General features: G+C 40.1%; 1 long non-coding RNA gene across 1 annotated transcript; it reads left to right on the top strand.

The window, feature by feature from the left end:
• Positions 1 to 653: 653 nt before the first annotated feature.
• Positions 654 to 16,610, top strand: LOC121017019 (uncharacterized). Its single transcript, XR_005784589.1, has 2 exons — positions 654 to 803; positions 15,548 to 16,610. It is a non-coding gene; the product is annotated as an uncharacterized LOC121017019 (long non-coding RNA).
• The last annotated feature ends 4,212 nt before the right edge of the window (positions 16,611 to 20,822 follow it).

The raw sequence follows: 20,822 nt of genomic DNA, 5'->3' as shown, positions 1-20,822 counted from the left end.
CAGAAAGTAAATTTAGACACTCCCTGACTCATAAGAAACAATTGCAGTTCTCATTGAACAGAAGGTGTGGAAAAGACAATTACCTTTGGGCAAGTTGGCTGGCCCGAGCCCGTGTTCTCACCTGTGAAATGAGGGTAATAACAGCACCTCCCACACAGTGTTGTTGTGTGAACTGAACTAACAGTTCAGTGTCTGGCACCTGGGGGGTGCCATGTAGGCATTTGCCATTGCTCTCAACCCACATTTTGAATCTTCATTCTCATTTGGGGATTACCAACCTCAGACTTAGGAAGGTTTTACCTGGAAGGAGGAAACTGAGTCCAGGGTGAATGATGAAACTAAATCAGGGATCACACGGTCTGCACAGAAAGGGGGCAGGAGGCGAATATAAAGGGGTAAGTGGGCCTGGTGGGGATGGGCAAACTAGAAATACAGGCTGTCCCAGGATACTTGGCATCCCTTGTGGAAACTGGAAAATCAGAACTTCCAAATTTTCAAGAGAGCTGAAATCCTCATTTTATGCAACATCTTCAATGTTCAACATCGGCAACTAAAAGTTTTAAAACCTTATTTGAACTAAACAAAATACAGCTGTGGTTTGGATGTAGCCAATGTCTGCTAGTTGGTGATCTCTACTGAGAGATTATCTGGTTGCTCTATAGGTCTGGACCAAAAGAACTCCAGACAGCAAGCAGCTGAATTCACCAATGATGAACAGTAGTCTTTCAAAATCACATAAATTTTGGAGTACGTAAGAAGAACAAAAATGAACAAGTGTTTCCATTTGCCCCAAAAGGAAAAAGGTACATCCTACATACTATAGACTGTAGTCTTGTGGAAAAGTTTAGCAAACAAATCACTTGTCTATATTTGTACAAGCTAGAGGTAACTAAATTTGACAGTGGATCCAATTAATTAAAAACTATCCTGAAGTAACTTCATTTCCTTTTTTGATCCAGTTATAAGATTGAAAGAATGGTCAACAACACTACTGAAATTCAGCAAGACACTTAATCTTTTTTGTTTGTTTGTTTCATTATTCCTTTGAATAAGAGGGAAATACAGGTTAAATGATGATGCAATTAGGTATAGGTGTTGAGCACTGATCCCTGATGCCTATTTATTTAAAGACAAATCTTCCTATTTAAGGCCCAAGTAACAATAAGAAAAAATTACAGGGGAAATCGTTCTCAATGAAATCAGATTTTAGAAAGAAATGGAGAAAAATGCATAGGAAGGGAAATCAACCTGAGGAAGATGAGAGTGGTGTGGCTGGGACTGTGAATTGCGACCATGTCCCAGCTGGGGCTTCTACTCTTTCACTGAGGTCTTCAATAATGGCATGTATGTCTCATTTTCTGGCTTCTGCCTTCTCTGTTGCTTACAGCTGCCTCCTGCTAGATTCATCCCTAGCACTGGTCCCTCTCGGCCCAGACTCCAAACTAATCCTGTCCAACAAACTTATTAGCAAGCTGTCACCCCTAGATTCAGATCAAGAAATGCTGTCCCTGTGCCCCCATGACCTTGCCCAGCAGAAGCTCTTCTTAGCCCCTGTTTGACAAGACTGGGTTTCCATTGTGTTTCCTGTCCTATTTTTGCTAATTCCTCTTCCAGGGATCAAGCTTTCTCTTTGCACATTTTAAATAATTGTAGCCCTTGGGAGAGCTCTCCTGGACCTCAGCTCCTTTTCTGTCAGATTCTCAGTTTCTTCCGTCATAACCCCCCAGAATAAGATTTCATTATATGTTTTTGAAAATATGAGGGTCATCGGTGACCAAATTCATGGCTAAATTGGTCATGTCTTTGGCTTTTGTACCTGGCTTACTCCTCCAAGTACAGCATTCCTCTGCTTACACTGCCTTCTACCCTTCTGGTCATGACCCTGAAAGTCATTTCAGGTCCTGGCTTCTTCATTGACCTAAGCTACTCTGGGGTGCTATAAGGAAGATCATGTCTTGTATCCCAATCCTCGGATATGACTAACAGCAGGCATGGTGCTCACACTTGTAGGTTACAGTGAACTGTGGGACAAAATCAGGATTCAGAAAAATTTCAACAAGTAGAAGTTAACAGGAAATGTCCTGATCTGGATCAACACACCCATTTGCTCCAGTGAAGAATGAGAAATATGTAGCTTTGTGGCATCTCCTGTTAAGAGGACTTTTGGATTTTTAGTGCATTTTATTAAAAAGTTATCTCAGTGTGAGTCATTAGTTTGTGAAGTGACTGCCAAAAAAAGCTTAGAATGAGCTCAGAATGCATTAATACAAGTATAGAAGTTGGAAGTGGAAAGTGATAGCCCCACTTTGTGCTGTGCTGGTTAGCCACACCTGGAAGCTACATGTTCAGGGAACTATAAATAATTTTGGACATAGAAGTAAGATTCAGGATGGTGATGAGATGAAAAGATTGCCAAAATGAGAATTTATTGAGGAGCTAGAGAATGATTGGCTTTCAGGAGAGGTTGGGGGCTAGAAAATGTTTTCAAATGTAATGAAGAACTATTACATGGGAAACTTGTTTGTATGATCCTAAGGAGTTGACACTAGGGCAATTGAGTGGGATATTTAAACAAAAACTTTCCAAAAGTCAAACTGGCTCTCACATAAAAAAAGGCTGTTTTGCAATTAGAGGACATCTCTGCCATTGGAGGTTATTTAAGCACAGATCAGATGACAACTTGGTCAGGATACGGTAGAGAAAAGTCAAACATCAGGGGCTTTGCAGTTATGTGACCTTTACAGGTCCTTCCAAATTCAGGCATTCTGTGATTCTAGGTATGTCTTTTAAAAACAGATCTCCATTTGAAGAGTAGGAACTTCTGCTTAATGAATATCAACTCTACAAAGATATTTCAAATAAATTACATCATTTATTATGCACAACAATCCCATGTGATGGATATTATTATTTTAATTTTCAGAGGAGGATATTATGGTTAGAGAGATTAAATATTTTCTTTCAGATCACACCTATAAGAAAGGTGGGATCTAGGGTGAGCCTAGATCCTTGTCCTATGAAAGGATTCAGTTCATTAAAACTTCTAAAACTTTGAAGTCTTATGAAGGTAGTTCTGTGGACTTTAACCTTGAAATATGCTATGAAGGAAAGAGACCCATCCTGGAATGCAAGAGACTTGGTATTTAGAGCCAATTCTGCCAAAAACATGGTTCACCACCTGGTCTTGCTTTCCTTGATAGTAAAATTGGGGTATTGAGTAGATGATATCAAAGGCTCTGTCTAGATTTAACCTTTTATAGTTTTAAAATGGTTAGTTAAGATAATTAAATTGAAATGCACATCTTTATTTTCCCAAAATACTTTGTAAGGTTTGAACACGGTTCTCCTATATCCTTAACCATATGGAGTCTTGATACTATAGAACTTGACCCCTAGACCACATTCTCCAAGACTCCCATTTCCTTGCTAAGCCAGCTTACAATAACAAACACAGCAAAGATTATCCAAGACAGTTGTGTTCAGCAACATCCCATGTGTTCCTTTCCCAGACTTCCTTGTAGTTATATTCGAGTTTATATTTCCAGCTCAGGCTGAAAGTCTATGAAGAGACACATGGTTAAAAGTAGGCACGTCTCTTCCATGTCTCTCTTCTGCCTTGGCTGAGCTGGTAGCATCATGATAAGGAAAGTCTAGATCCCTGAGTCCGTGGATAGAGACGTTACCAAATGCTTTCAATATTGAGTGGGTGACATACAACATTTACTGAGACAAGTCACTGAAGTTTTTAGACTTTATTTGTTACCACAGCTTAGTATGACAGATGCATATACTTTGCATTGATTCCCAGAAATGTAAATAAACAAAATGTACCAATTAAAAAAAAGGCAAAGGTTTTCAGATTGGATTTAAAGGGCTGACCTAACTGCTGGATATAAAGAACCCAAGTTAAATATAAAGGCACATGTAGAGTAAAAGAATAGAAAGAGATTAGCCTTACTACCCCTAACCACATGAATGCAGGAGTAGTTATGTTATTACCAAAATAATTGTCTGAAATATGTCAGAGTAAAAAATAATACTAGGAATAAAGAAATTCATTTCATGATGATAAAATATAATTCAACAAGAGGACATAACAATCCTAATGTTCGTATTTCTAAACATTATAACAGATAACAGAGCTTCAAAGTACTTGCAGCAAAATCTGATAACACAGGAAGAATAAACAAACAAATCCATAATTATATCCAGAGATTTCAACAGCACTCTTCCAATAATAAATAGAACAAAGAGAAAAAATCAATGAGTATAGAAGACTTGAATAGCACAATTATTCAATTTGACCTAATCAACAATCATATATATCTCTATGCAACAACAGCAGAATATATATTATTTTCAAGTGCACTCAGAATGTTTGGCAGAAAGTATTAAAATCCAAAATATATAAAATATGTTATTTTTTAAAAAATATTTTTAATGTTTTTATTTATTGTTGAGAGACAGAGCGTGAGTGGCGGAGGGGCAGAGAGAGAGAGAGGGAGACATAGAATCTGAAGCAGGCTCCAGGCTCTGAGCTGTCAGCACAGAGCCCGATGTGGGGCTCGAACTCATGAACTGTGAGATCATGACCTGAGCTGAAGTCAGACACTTAACCAACTGAGCCACCCAGAGGCCCCAAGGCATGCTCTTCTACCACAATGAAATCAAATTAAAAATCAATAATGGGAGGATATCTGGACAATCTCCAAATATTTGGAAGCTAAATTGCACACTTGTAAATAATCCATGGGATCAAAAAGAAATAAAAAATTAGAAATTATTTTGAATTGAATGAAAATAAAAAGAAAACACACAGAAAATGTAGGTTGTTGCTAAACAGAGCTTAGAGGGAAATTTACACTATTAATGTCTGTATTAGAAAAGAGAACGGGCTCATATCAATGACCTAAGAAACTTAACAAACAACTTTGAGAACCTAGAAAAAGCAGAGCAAATTAAACTCAGACTGAACAGAAGAAAGGAAATAATGAAAATCGGAGAAGAAATCAAGAAAATAGACAAGAGAAAAATCTACAATCAATGAGAGATTTTTATTGTTATATTTTTTTGTTTATTTATTTTTGATAGAGAGAGTATGAGTGGGAGGGGCAGAAAGAGAGGGAGACACAGAATCCAAAGTAGGCTCCAGGCTCTGAGCTGTCTGCACAGAGCCCAATGTGGAGTCTGAACTCACTAACCATGAGGTCATGACCTGAGCCAAAGTCAGATGCTTAACCAACTGAGCCACTCAGGCGCCCCAAAAGCTTTTTATTTTTAGATCAATAAAATCAATAAATTTCTAGTCAGACCAAGCAGGAGAAAATAGCGAAGACACAAATGATCAACATTGGGAATGAGAGATGGGACTTCATTATAAATACACCGATATTAAAGGGAAAATCAGGAAATATTATCATCAATTTTATGACAATAAATTTGGCTATTTAGATGAAATGGACAAAGTGCTTGAAAGACACAAACTACCAAAGCTCACTCTGTCAAGAAAGAGATAGCCTGAATAGCCCTGTTGGGAGAAAATTCTCCATGTCTCTGGTGTTTCTACATGTCTTTTGAAAGACATTTGTATACTGAACAGCCTTGGAAGATAGAAATAGTGTCTCCTTTTGGAGCAGACAGTATGTTTTTTTTGCTCTTCAGAGTAAAAGTCAGAAGACAGGTTTGCTAGCAGCCTGTATAGTAAATAAAAGATAAACAAACAAACACAAGATTAAAAAAATATATTTTTGTGTTTCCTAAACTAGGGGTTCCTCAGTTGTGACACAAATGCCTAAGGCATGTGAACTTTTGAGGTTGGTCTTTCTCATGTCAGGGACTTCTTAAGATTTTGTAAGGACAATACAGATATCTTTCTTCTTCACCCTCCTCTTTTCTCCTCATTCCTCTTCCTTTTCTTCCTGTTTGACTTTTTCGCTCTTAAAATGTTACTGGCTTTATTGAAATATTATTCCCATACCATAAAATTATTCCATTTAAAGTGTACAACCCAGCTGTTAGTAGCATATTTACAGAGTTGTGTAAACATCACTATAATTTTAGTAGACATTTCTTATTCCACACCAACCACTAACCTACTTCTGTCTCTAAAGATTTACTCAATCTGGAGATTTCATGTAAGTGGAATTATACATAAGGTAGACTTTTGGGTCTGGCTTCTTTTATGTTTTCAGGATTTATCCTTATTGTAGCCTGTATCAGTACATCATTCCTTTTTTATTGACACACAATATTCCATTATATAGGTATATCGCATATTATTCATCCATTCATCATTTCATGGACATTTGGGTTCTCTTTATCTTTTCACTGTCATGAATAATACACGTTCACAGCTATGAACATTCATATGCAAGCCTTTGTGTGGACATATGATTTTCATTTCTCTTGTGTATATAACCAGGGGTGGAATTACTGGATCATGTGTTAACTCTATATTTTGTCTTTTGAGAAATTGTCCAGCTGTTTTCTAAATCATATGTACAATTTTGTATACTCATTAGCAGTGTATGAGGGTTCTAATTTCTCCACACCCCATCTGTATTTGTTATTATCTATCTGTCTGATTATAGTTGTCCTGGGCATGAGAAGAGGTATCTCTTCATGGTTTTCATTTGCATTTCCCTAAAGACTATTGACATTAAACATCTTTTCATGTCTTAATGGTCATTTGAATATATTCTTTGGAGATTAATCTGTTTAACAGGCAACAACCTCTCTGACCTTGGCCACAGCAACTTCTTACTAGACAGGGAAACAAAATAAAAAATGAAGTATTGGGACCTCATCAAAATAAAAAGCTTCTGAGCAGTGAAGGAAACAATCAACAAAACTAACAGGCAACTGACATAATGGGAGAAGATATTTGCAAACAACATATAAGATAAAGGGTTAGTACCCAAAAATTTATAAAGAACTTATCAAACAACATGCAAAAATATAATCCAGTGAAAAAAATAGGCAGAAGACATGCACCAACGCTTTCCCAAAGAAGATATCCAGATGGCTAACAGTCACACGAAAAGATGTTCAACATTACTCATCATCAGGGAAATACAAATCAAAATCACAATGAGATATCACCTCAAACCTGTCAGAATGGCTAAAATTAACAACTCAGGAAATAACAGATGTTGACAATGTTGCAAAGAAAGAGGAACCCTTGTGCACTGTTGGTGGGAATGCAAACTGGTGCAGCCACTCTGGAAAACAGTATGGAAGTTTCTCAAAAAATTAAAAATAGAGCCATCCTACAACCCAACAATTGCACTGCAAGGTATTTATCCAAAGGATACAAAAATGCTGATTCAGAGGTGCACATGCACCCCAATGTTTAAATTTTTTTTTTAATGTTTATTTATTTTTGAGACAGAGAGAGACAGAGCATGAACGGGGGAGGGGCAGAGAGAGGGGGAGACACAGAATCGGAAACAGGCTCCAGGCTCTGAGCCATCAGCCCAGAGCCTGACGCGGGGCTCGAACTCACGGACCGCGAGATCGTGACCTGGCTGAAGTCGGACGCTTAACCGACTGCGCCACCCAGGCGCCCCTCACCCCAATGTTTATAGCAGCATTATCAACAATAGCCAAATTATGGGAAGAGCACAAATATCCATTGACTGATGAGTGGATAAAGATGTGGTATATATATATATATATATATATACACACACACACATATATATATACACACACACATATATATATACACACATATATATATATAATACTAATTGAAAATCAAAAAGAATGAAATCTTCCATTTGCAACAATATGGATGGAATTAGAATGTATTATGCGAACTAAGTCAGAGAAAGAGAAAGATCATATGATTTCACTCAAATGTGGAATTTGAGAAACACAACAGATGAACATAGGGGAAGGGAATGAAAAATATGATAAAAATAGAGAGGAAGGCAAACCATAAGAGACTCTTAAATAGAGAGAACAGACTGAGGGTCACTGGAGGGTATTGGGTAGAGGGATGGGCATTAAACAGGGCACTTGCTGGGAGGAACACTGGGTGTTATATGTAAGTGATGAATCACTAAATTCTATTCCTGAAACCATTATTACATTATATGTTAACTAACTTGGATTTAGATTTAAAAAATTAAAAAAGAATGAATGCTTTCTTTTTGTTAAATGCATTTTCTGTATCTATAAGGAGAATCATATGGTTCTTATCCTTTCTTTTATTAATGTGGTGTATCATATTCATTGATTTCCAAGGATTGAACCAGCCCTGTAGCCCAGGAATAAATCCCACTTGATCATGGTGAATAATTCTCTTAATGTACTGTTGAATTTCATTTGCTAGTATCTTGTAGAGAATTTTTGCATCCAGGTTCATCAGGGAGATTGGCCTGTAATTCTTTTTTTTTAGTGGGGTCATTGTATGGTTTTGGAATCAAGGTAATGCTGGCTTCATAGAATGAGTTTGGAAGCTTTCCTTCATTTTTATTTTTTGAAACAGTTTGAAAAGAATAGGTATTAATTCTTCTTTAAATGTCTGGTAGAATTCCCCTGGGATGCCATCTGGCCCAGGACTCTTGTTGGGAGATTTTTGATGACTGATTCAGTTTCTTTACGGTTATGGGTCTTTTCAAATTTTCTATTTCTTCTTGTTTCAGTTTTGATAGTGCATGTTTCTAGGAATTGTCTATTTCTTCTAGATTTCCCAGTGTGTTGGTATATAATTTTTAATAGTATTCTCTTATTATTGTTTGTATTTCTGTGGTGTTGTTTGTGATCTATCCTCTTTCATTCATAATTTTATCTCTTTGGGTCCTTTCTCTTTCCTTTTTGATGAGTCTGGATATGGGTTTATCAATTTGTTTATTCTTTCAAAGAATCAGCTCTTGGTTTCATTGATCTGTTCTACTGACTTTTTTTTTTTTTTGGTGTCTATATCATTTATTTCTGTTCTAATCTTTATTATTCCCCTTCTGCTGGCTTTAGGCTTTATTTGCTGTTCCTTTTATAGCTTCTTTAGGTGTAAGGTTAGGTTGCGTATTTGGGACCTATCTTGCTTCTTGAGATAGGCCTGAATTGCAATGTACTTTCCTCTTAGGACTGCCTTTGCTGCATCCCAAAGGGTTTGGACTGTTGTGTTTTCATTTTCATTGGCTTCCATGTATTTTTTTATTTTTTCCTTTAATTTCCTGGTTAACCCATTCATTCTTCAATAGGATGTTCTTTAACCTCCATGTATATGAGGGATTTCAAAATTTTTCTTGTGGTTGACTTCAAGTTTCATAGTGTTGTGATCTGAAAATATGCATGGTATTATATCAATTATTTTGTACTTGTAGAGGGCTGCTTTGTGACCCAGTTGTGATCTATTCTGGAAAATGTTCCTTGGGCACTCTGAATTTATACGTTAAGTCCATTTGGTCCAGTGTGCCAATTCAAAGCCACTGTTTCCTTGTTGTTTCTCTGCTTAGATGACCTGTCCATTGCTGTATGGGTGGCATTGAAGTCCCCTGCTATTATTGCATTATTATCAGTGAGTTTATTTATGTTTGTGATTAATTGATTCATATAGTTGGGTACTCTTAAATTGGGGGCATCAGTATTTACATCTGTTAGATATCCTTGAAGGATAGACCACCTAATTATGGTATAATCCCTTTCTTCATCTCTTGATGCAGTCTTTGTTTTAAAGTCTAGTTTGTCTGAATTAAGTGTGGCAACTTTAGCTTTCTTTAGATCTCCATTAGCATGATAGATAGTTCTCCATCCCCTCACTTTCAATCTGCATATGACTTTAGTTCTAAAATGAGTCTCTTATAGGCAGCATATAGGTGGATCTTGGTGTTTTTTTTTAATCCATTCTGATACCCTATGGCTTTTGATTGGAATATTTAGTTCATTTACATTCAGAGTGATTGTTGAAAGATATGAATTTAGTGCCATTGTGTTACCTGTAGAGTTGGTACTTCTGGTGATGTTATCTGGTCCTTTCTATTCTTTGATGCTTTGATGCCTTGATGCTTTAGTCTTTTTCTTTTTTCTCCACTCAAAGAGTCCCCCTTAAAATTTCTTGCAGAGCTTGTTTAGTGATCATGAACTCTTAGTTTTTGTTTGTCTGGGAAAGTCTTTATCTCTCCTTCTATTCTGATTGATAGCCTTGCTGGATAAAGAATTCTTGGCTGTGGGGCAGCTGGGGGGCTCAGTCAGTTATGTGTCCAACTTCAGCTCAGATTATGATCTTATGATTTATGAGTTTGAGCCCCGCATTGGGTTCTGTGCTGGTGGTGTGGAGACTTCTTGGGATATTCTCTCTCTCTCTTCCCCTTTCCCACTTGTGCACTCTCTCTCTGAAAAAAAAAAAAAAACTTTATATAAAAAAAGAATTCTTGGCTGTTTATTTTTCCCATTCAACACATTGAATATATCCTGCCACTCCCTCTGGCCTGCCAAGTTTCAGTGGACAGGTCTGCTACTAACCTTATGTTCTACCCTTGTGGGTTAAGGACATTTTGTCCCTAACTGCTTTCAGAATTCTCCTTTATCTTTGTATTCTGCAAGTTTCACTATGATATGTAGTGTTGTTGACCTGTTTTTGTTGATTTTGAAGGGAGTTCTCTGTGCTCTTGAACTTGGAAGCCTGTCTCCTTCCCCAGATTAGGAATGTTCTCAGCTATAATTTGTTCAAATAAACCTTCTCCTCCTTTTCCCCACTCTTCCTCTTCTGGAACCTTTATGGTATGGATGTTGTTTCATTTTATGGAATCACTAAGTTCTCTAAATGTCCCTTCGTGATCTAATACTTTCCTTTCCCTCTTCTTTTCAGGTTCATTATTTTAAGTAATTTTATCTTCTATATCACCTATTCTCTCCTCTGTTTCTTCAATCCTTGTTGTGACAATCCAGTCAGTTTTGTATCTCAGTTACAGTATTTTTTACTTCAACCTGACTCGTTTTCAGGTTGTTGATCTCTTTGCAAGGGTTTCTCTGGTGTCTTCTATGCTTTTTTCAAGTACGGCTAATAGTCTTATGACTGTTGTAAATTCTTGTTCAGATATATTGCTTATATCTGTTTTGAGCAAGTTCCTGGCTGTGATTTCTTCTTGACCTTTCTTTTGGGGAGAATTCCTCCATCTTGTCATTTTGGCAAGAACACACTTTTGTGTGTTTTGAAATCTTGTTATATTTCCTGCACCCAAGAATAATGCTATGTTAAGAAGGGGTCATACACTGTCCAGGGCCTGGCACTTCAGGAAGGGTCTCTGGTGTATACTGTGTGCACTCTGGTTTTGTGTTTTTCTGCTCTTTCTTACTGCTCAGTCCTCTGAAGAGTTCTTTCTTGCTTGCAGTGGGGAATGTTTGGGCGTTTTTACTCGGTGTGTTTTTATTTGTTTGTTAAAATAAGTCTGGAAAAACAAAAAAAAAAAAGACAAAATGGAAACAAATGAAACAAATGGAAAACAAAACAAACAAAAAACCAAAAAGCCTGATGCAGAGAGAAAGAGAGAGAGAAGGAAAAGTAAAAAAAAAACCCAGTCAATCAAAACTCTAAACTTGATGCCAAAGAAAAGGAAAGGTAAAAGAAAAGAAAAGAAAAGAAAGAAAGAAAGAAAGAAAGAAGAAAGAAAAAAAGAAACCTGGTTCAAAAAACAGAGAAAAGGAAATGAAAAATCCAATCAAACAAAAAACTATGAGTCTGACTCTAAAAGAAAACAAAAGAATAAGAAAGAAAGAAAAAAGAAAGGAATCCTTGCATTATTTCCACCAGAACTCGATGTATAATTTTGAAGCACTCGATTTTCAGTGCACTTGGTGCTGCCTGTGCTGGTCTTCTGTAGAAGAGGTCCCTTGCACTGGCTCAGAGTCAGTCTTGCCTCAGTAAATAAGCAGTTGCTGGGCACAGGGGGTCAGGGTTTGGTGTAAGCGGGTCCTGCCTCCACTGGGGGCTGCTGTGTTGTTCTCTGAAGTCTACCTTGTTGGTGGTGGGTGTGACATGGTGCCACCCAAATCTCCCATCCCTGGACAAAAACTCTCACACCCCCTACTGTTCAGGAAGCAGTGAGGGCAGTAAGTTCACCCTGAGCCACAGTTCTCCTGTGTCTTTTTCTTTTTCTTTTTCTTTATAATTTTTTTTTTAATTTTTTTTTTCAACGTTTATTTATTTTTTGGGACAGAGAGAGACAGAGCATGAACGGGGGAGGGGCAGAGAGAGAGGGAGACACAGAATCGGAAACAGGCTCCAGGCTCCGAGCCACCAGCCCAGAGCCCGACGCGGGGCTCGAACTCACGGACCGCGAGATCGTGACCTGGCTGAAGTCGGACGCTTAACCGACTGCGCCACCCAGGCGCCCCTCTTTTTCTTTTTTTAAAGAGAAGTTCCTTTTTAAAAAATGTTTATTTATTTTTGAGAGAGAGAGAGCATGTGAGTAGGGGAGGGGCAGAAAGAGAGAGGGAGTCGGAGGATCTGAAGCAGGATCTGCACTGAGAGCAGAGAGCCCCTTGTGGGGCATGAACTCACTAAACGTGAGATCACGACCTGAGCCGAAGTCAGACACTTAACCGACTGAGCGACCCAGGTGCCCCTCCTGCATTTTTTTCCTTTGGTGCACAGCTGGGATTCAAAACTTGAAACCATCCGGACCTGTCCCCTTCCTCTGCAGTAGAGCCTCTGCGTGCTGTGTCTGATGTCTTTTGTCTCAGAAAAAGAGTCCGACACCTGTGCGGTACGTTGAATCTAAGGTTTAGCACTGCTAAAAGCATCGACAAGGTTTACGCCCTCTGCGTGTGCCTCTGCCCCTACTGTTAAAAGTAGGCCTTTTTCTGGGGGCTATAAGGTCTTTTGTCCTTGGACAGGCAATATACCCTCTTCCAAAAGTACTCCAGGAAGGGGAATGCTCTCTCCCAATGAACCCAAGAGACCCATACACCGTGCTTACATTCCAGGACCAGCTCTCCCCTTTCCAGGAGTGCGTGCTACAGATATGCTCCATGGAAATTTTTGTGCGCTTCCAAAATGTCAGAGTTTGAGCTCCACACACTGCAAAAAACTGCAGCACTCAGTACTTCTTACTCCCCAATCAGTGGTCCAAGAGGTTTTCCTTTTGTGTGAACCTGATGCCACAGTCTCTCAACCCCTCTTTTATTCCCCTCCCCTTTGTCCCTCTGTGGATAGGGTTTTCTCCCCTGTGGGGCACTGCCATTTTTCTCACCCTCAATTCATTTGCACGCACCCCGCACCTGCCATGTTATCTCCCTCCAACTATGTAGATCCTTGTGAGGATCGCCAGTCCTCAGATCGATTTCCAAGTTATCTGGCCTCAATACAGCTGTGTTTGAGGGATGAGGAAAGCCCAGGGTCCCCTATTTCTCTGTCATCTTAACTCTTTCCCCTTTAATAGTCTCTTATGGTTTGTTTCCCTCTCTTTCTCCCCCACCCCCCCATATGTTCATCTGTTTTGTTTCTTAAATTCCACATACGAGTGAAATCGTATGGTATTTTTCTTTCTCTGACTTATTTGATTTAACATAATACACTCTAACTCCTTCCACATCATTGCAAATGGCAAGATTTCATTATTTTTGATGGCTTAGTGGTATTCCATTGTACCACATCTTCTTTATCCATTCATCAGTCAATGGACATTTGGGCCGTCTCCATAGTTTGGCTATTGTTGATAGTGCTGCTATAAACATTGAGATGCATGTACCCTTTCCAGTCAGTATTTTTGTATTCTTTGGATAAATACCTAGTAGTGCAATTGCTGGATCATAGGGTAGGTCTATTTTTAACTTTTCGAGGAACTTCCATACTGTTTTCCAGAGTGGCTGTACCAGTTTGCATTCCCACCAACAGTGCAGGAGGGTTCCCCTTTCTCCATATCCTTGCCAACACCTATTCTTTCTTGTGTTGTTAATTTTAACCATTCTGACAGTTGTGAGGTATTACCTCATTGTGGTTTTGATTGGTATTTCCCTGATGATGAATGATGTTAGGCATCTTTTCGTGTGACTGTTAGCCATCCGGATGTCTGGAAAAGGAAAAGTTTCTCTTCATGTCTTCTGCCCATTTCTTAACTGGGTTATGTGTTATTGGGGTGTTGAGTTTGATAAGTTATTTATAGATTTTGGATACGAACCCTCTATCAGACATGTCATTTGCAAATATCTCCTCCCATTCCATAGGCTGACTTTTAGTTTTGTTCATTGTTTCCTTCACTGTGCAGAAGCTTTTTAATTGATGAGGTCCCAATATTTCATGTTTGCTTTTGTTTCCCTTGCCTTCAGTGATGTGTCTATTAAGAAGGTTCTCCAGCTGAGGTCAAAGAGGTTGCTGCCTGTGTTCTCCTTTAGGATGTTGATGGCTTCCTGTCTCACATTTAGGTCTTTCATCCATTTTGTGCTAGTCAATTTTCTTTTTTTTTAAAGTAGGCTCCATGCCCCGCATGGAGCCCAACACAGGGCTTGAACTCATGACCCTGAGATCAAGACCTGAGCTGAGATCAAGAGTTAGACACTTAATCAACTAAGCTCCCCAGGCATCCCTTCTTTCATCCATTTTGATTTGTTTTTGTGTATTTTATTTTAGTGTAATAAAGTGGTCCAGGTTCATTCCTCTGCGTGCCGCTGTCCAGTTTTCCAAACACCATTGGTTGAAGAGACTGCCTTTTTTCCTTTAGATATTCTTTCCTTCTTTGTCGAAGATGAGTTGACCATATAGTTGTGGGTCCATTTCTGGGTTTTCTATTCTATTCCATTGATCTATGTGTGTTTTTGTGCCAGTACCACACTGTTGTCTTTAGTTGTTTTAAGATAGCAGTTACTAAATAATTTTTCATCCCATTACTCTGATAAATGATGCCAGCTCTTCAATAGCAGCAGTGGGACACTGGAAGAGGGTGCTTCAGTGGGCACTGGGGATACATATCAGAATTTCTGGGAGGCATTTGCAGTTCAAATGACCTCCTCTGATGACTCTAAGATGCTGGATCCGGACTTCTGCTATAAGGGCAGATTTTAAGGTATGATGTGGCCAACTGTTCTGTTTGCATTTCCACTACTTTACACTCACAGCTTATAATCTACAGATGCAACTCCATGCATTGCATATATCTGCAGTTTCCATTTGACTCTATAAATAAGAGTATATAATCTAGACTCTGAATATGTCAGCCAGGGCACAGCTAATATGAAACAGATATTCTTTGATATTACTATTTCCTAAGTATAATAACTTAATAAAAGTTATTTTTTAATGTTTATTTTTTTTTATTTTTTGAGAGAGAGAGAGACCACGAGCAGGGAAGGGGCAGAGAGAGAGGGAGACCTAGCATCCAAAGTAGGTTTTAGGCTCTGAGCTGTTGGCACAGAGCCTGATGTGGGGCTCGAACTCATGAACTGCAAGATCTTGACCTGAGCCAAAGCTGGACGCTCAACCAAATGAGCCACCCAGGCACCCCCAGTAAAATCAAGTTAACTAATTTAACAGTCAGCATGTGGGAGGATGTTTTTTTAATCTAGTAAGATTTTGAAATCCCAATGTTGTTATTTGTCAATGCAGCCTCAAAAGGGAAGTGGAGAAAGCTTTGCAGGGGACTTGCTTGGGATCCTGGATCTTCTGGAGTTAATAAGATAGGGCAGAATGAATGGTTTGCAGCCATTGTTGGGGGGAAAAAGACCTGATGCCTGCTGTATTCAAACAACTGTCTGTTGAAGAGAGCTGAACACCAAAGTTGGAGAACCACTGCTATTGATTGACTTTTCCTGCTTCTCTATTTCCCCTTTGTCTTCTCTCTGCAAATCCCCAGCACCTTTGTTGCTACCTGCTGGTGGCGAGAAGAGTCTTGGTGCTAGAGCTTTTGTAAACATTAATTTTAAAATGGGATAAGCTGCATGTCTGTAAGTAGAACAATTCCTGAAGTTAAATACCAGACTTATGAAGAAGCAATATTATAGATAAAGCATAAATTTTCTTCTCAATTCCTAATGACTTACCGTTTCAAATCAAGACATGCAGAGATTTGAGGAGGACAGAAAACTTCTAAACACCTTCTCTTTTCATTTGTGATTACATCTGAAATTTAAAGTTGTGGTTCAATTTTCATTTTACTTTTTTCCTTAATAAAATACTTCTGAGGCATGAGGTTGTTAGACATAAACTTATTTAGATAATTTTTTTGTTCTTTTGTGTAAACATAGAATTTGTTATATGATTATATATGTTAATTATAAAAATTAAATGTTATTCATATTGAAAATGAGAACTAATCACTGTTGACATTTTGTTTAATAGAGTTATTGTTCTTTCCCTCCTTCCCTCTCTTCTTCCCTTCCTCCCTCCCTTCCTTCCTTCCTTCCTTCCTTCCTTCCTTCCTTCCTTCCTTCTCTCATTCCTTCCCCTTTAAATAATGCAAACTATGATCGTAATATACATACTCTTATGATCTGTTTTTCGACTTGCCTGTGTATATTGGACATTTTACCATGTAAACACATTCTCCCTCAAGATTTCATGGCTGCATAGTTTATTACTAAATTCATTGTATCATTTATTATTAGAATTTAGTAATAATTCCTCTTGACATGTTTGTTTTTTTAGAATAAATTTCTGCAATTGAAATTGATGACAAGTACATGTTTTGGGCCCTAAAAAACCCACTTTATTGGCTATAATTGATATACAAAAAGCTCTACATATTTAATGTATACAACTTTTAATTAATTACCTTTCCCAAAGACTTCCCTACTTGCCAATAGGGTGGAATGTGGGAGGGGAAAGGGGTTAGTCAGGGAAATCTTGCCAGGAAATCACCAGAGGGTTCTGAGCCTCCTCTGGAGGCTACAGCTTGCTCTGGGGTGAGGGTTGGTCTGTCTGTGCGCCTCAGGGGTAGATCTCTCTGAGGCACATGGGCAAAGAAATAAAAACTTGTTTTATTCTCTTTTCCTTTCTCAACTTCCCCTAATATTTTCTTCCACTCCTTCCCGAGCCTGGGTCTAAAGTAGGAGAACGTGGTGGGTGGGGGATGGTTGGGGAGTGGGTGGGAATCCCAGGTTCCTTTTTCAACTTCCAACCTGAGTCTGACTTCCAAACTGAGATGACCTGTCTCCAAATCTGATAAGTAGGAACCACTGCCCTCTACTGTTTGCAGTGCTGGTGAGGGTTTAAGTCTTTCCAATTCCAGCTCCCAGAAGAGTGCCTTACTTCTGGAGGCACTGCCTTACTTACTTCTCTCCGCCAACAGCTCCTAGAGTGCTCTGCTGGAGGGTGCAGGGCTGAGCTACGAAATGTCCACCCGCTAGTTAGGAAAATTCAGCATTTGGGAAAGGAGTAAGGAGAACCACCAGGTACAGCCGGAGATGAGGTGAGGAATATAGAAACAGGACTGAAGAAATGCCCTTGAAAAGATACATCATATAAACTAGAAAGTGGCAGCAGAATATAAAATTAAGGGAGAGATAATCATCTGGAGAACATGTGCAGACTTCTGAAACATACCTACGGATGCCTAGAAGTTCCGTGTGAGCTTCTTTGAGACTCACCTCAGCCCTGAGGTTTGGAGAGTTAGAGGAGCCTGCTGAGGGTCACAGAGCTGCCACACAGGGACACAGGCAGGGCAGTGGACTCAGCCCTACAGCCTCTAGGGACCCTACTCCTGACACCCACTCTGAGCTCCAGCCAAGGCCAACTCCCTGGGCCACAACACGTGGAACCAGCTCTGAGCTCCAGCCTGTCTCCCTGGTTTGAGGAACTATCTAGAACATTTTTTTTTTTAAAAAAAAAATGTTCTATAAAGAAAAAAAAGAAAAAAGAAATCCATTTTGCTTTCTTTTCTTTGGGAAGGGAGCTTCAGGTTACACTTTGTTATTGTCTCATTTGTTCCCAGCTATAATTCTGTCAGGTGGACAAGGCCAGTATTGTTATTTTCTTTGTTTAACTGAATGGATTGAGGCCCAGAGCAGGCTAGCAACTTGGCTGAGGTAACAGCTAAAGGGTGAGACAGCTGAGGCAGAAGCACTCTAGGAGCTGTTGGCGGAGAGAAGTAAGTAAGGCAGTGCCTCCAGAAGTAAGGCACTCTTCTGGGAGCTGGAATTGGAAAGATTTAAACCCTCACCAGCACTGCAAACAGTAGAGGGCAGTGGTTCCTACTTATCAGATTTGGAGATGGGTCATCTCAGTTTGGAGATGCCCATGTGCCTCAGAGAGATCTACCCCTGAGGCGCACAGACAGACCAAGCTTGTGTCTGACTTGTTTTATTTATTCTCTTTTCCTCTCTCAACTTCCCCTAATATTTTCTTCCACTCCTTCCCGAGCCTGGGTCTAAAGTAGGAGAACGTGGTGGGTGGGGGATGGTTGGGGAGTGGGTGGGAATCCCAGGTTCCTTTTTCAACTTCCAACCTCTGGGACCCTGGAAACAGTCTGAGACCCAGCAGGAGGCAGGGTAAAGGGTTTTAACAGCAAAGGGACCTCATCCCAGCCCCTCTATTATGAAGGCCAACAGCACTGAGTACATGAAGAAGGTCTTTATTCCTTTGTCTTGTGCTGTGTTTAATTCTTGCTTTCTGATAACATGCTGCACCGTGTAGCCTGGAGTCTTTGGATGAAGGAAGGATTACTCATTGTTCAGGGCCCGCCTACTCGTTGCCCACATGCCACTGTCCCAGCTGGATAATGCCAAGGCCCTCCAGCTGTGTTGCTTCCCTCAGGCTCCCTCTCCCTGGAATTCTGGGGTCCCTCCTGGAGTTGATAACATCCCTTGGAGGCTCCTGCTTTCCATTTGAGCCTTTGACTATCCCACCAGCACTTTTCCTCCAGGCCACCAGGGGTCACCGTAGTCTGCATAGAATTCTTGAGGTTGGAGGCTGTCCCAGGTTGTCCTGCAGAGTTTGGGATTACACCCAGTAATTTCAGTGAGGGTGGGAATGTGGATGTCAGGTTGGATGATCTCCCTCAAGCTTGATGAGACCATTCTCATGTCCTCAAATTACTGGGCAAAATTTCCCTCAACTCCTTCCCTGTGGGTCCTGTCAGCTTATGATGGGGAGGGTAGTGTTATGTTTTACTCCCTGAGAGTTCATTTTCTCCAAATTCTGCTTACATTTTTCTTTGTTGGCATAGGTAATTGTTTATTCAGGAGTTCACGCTGATGGCACAATATCTGTCCCCATGGCTAAAAAGTGATGGTAGTGGTGGTGATGCTTCTTGGGGGCTTAACAGAATGGGTTAAACCATTCTGTTGCTGAGGCAACTCTGGGCTGCTGGGACCAGTGCAACGACTTTGCTCTATGGGTTCAAACCCTATTTCAACTGCCTTCTTACTGGCTGTGGAAACTGGGTAATTCCTTAAATCTCTCTAAGACTCAATGTTTGGGTTGAAATTCATGTTCACCTGGAAGCTGAGAATGTTCCAGATAACCTTATTTCCAAATAAGATCTCTGCAGATATAATTAGTTAAGATGAGGTCATACTGAATTAGGGTGTGTCCTAAATCCAATGACTGATGTCCTTATAAAAAAAGGAGAGGTCAGAGAGACTGGCACACAGGAAGGAATGCCATGTGAAGACAGAGGCAGAGACTGGAGTGATGTGTCTATAAGCCAAAAAAATGCCAAGGATTGGCAGAAGCCACCTGGAGCTAGGAAGGGGCATGGAAGAATTTTTCCCTAGAGCCTTTAGAGGGAACATGACTCTGCTGACACCTTGATTTTGAACTTTTGGCTTCCCAAACTATGAGAAAATAAATTTCTGTTCTTTTAGGTCACTCAGTTTGTGGTAATTTGTTACAGCAGCATAGGAAACTAATACACTCAGTTTCTTCAGATGCAAAGCAGGGATAATGTCACCTCAGAGTTTGCTGTGAGATTAAATAATGTATGTTTTATGAATGGCTGTGCAGTCACTCTGATAGCCAATTCACAGCTCTGGATGGCTGAAGGCCATTTGCCAGGCATTTAGTAAGCCCTTAGAATGTTAAAAGTTATTACTTGTGTTGATTTCTTTGCTTTTGAGAGTCCTCATGGTTGACAGCCTCCTCATTCTTGGGAATCCCCTCCCACTTCATCTCAGGTCACCTTCCCTGTGGCCTTTTCACTCTTCACCCAGTTAGCAAATCCCTCAACCCAACACCCTCCATGGCAGCACTGGGGTTGTTTTCTCGGTGCCCTGCTGCTCTGAGGAGCATGAGCCTCCCTTCAGTGTCTCAGCCACTGCTGAGCCTGTGCCCTTCACCTTCATGGGCCTCCTGCCATCTGCTTGGCCCTCTCATCTGCCTTCCCCAATGGGACCAGTTGAGTGGATGCAAGTGTAGTGTGGCCAGTGGAATTGTATCTACACCATACTTTTGCTTGTGAGGCCCGGAGGGGCCCTGAGAGCAGTGCCTGTGCCAGGCACCATTAGTGCCTGATGTCTGGTCACAGGACCACCTCACAGCAGCTGAAGGGCTAGGGCAGCCTGAGAGTTTGTCTGCATTCCGTTCCCACTGTGTCTTGTCATCCACATCTGAAACGAATCACAGCATCTCAGCTACAGCTTAATCCCCCTCACAGATTCCCACGCTGTTCCCTCAGAGCATAAACCAGTTCCAGTAACTACTCTTAAACACTCTCAGCCTTCTCCTGCCAGCTCCCATCTCTGTCACTGGGCAGCAGGTGGACCCCTTGTCCCTTCACATCTTCTGTTCTGCAATAGGCAGAGCCATACCAGACATAGGATAGAGGTGATTCAAGCACAGGGCCTTTCTGTTGGGTTTTCAAGGATGAGTATTGTAGGTAACTGAGATGGTAATTGAACCGAATTCATCAGTTCACTAAATATCTGTGCTTCCCGTGTACTAGGCA

Source organism: Herpailurus yagouaroundi, unplaced genomic scaffold, assembly GCF_014898765.1.
Source record: "Herpailurus yagouaroundi ecotype Mexico unplaced genomic scaffold, PumYag 214, whole genome shotgun sequence".
Classification (NCBI taxonomy): domain Eukaryota; kingdom Metazoa; phylum Chordata; class Mammalia; order Carnivora; family Felidae; genus Herpailurus; species Herpailurus yagouaroundi.
The sequence above is the reverse complement of the archived record's forward strand: the minus strand, read 5'-3'. Positions and strand labels throughout refer to the sequence as shown.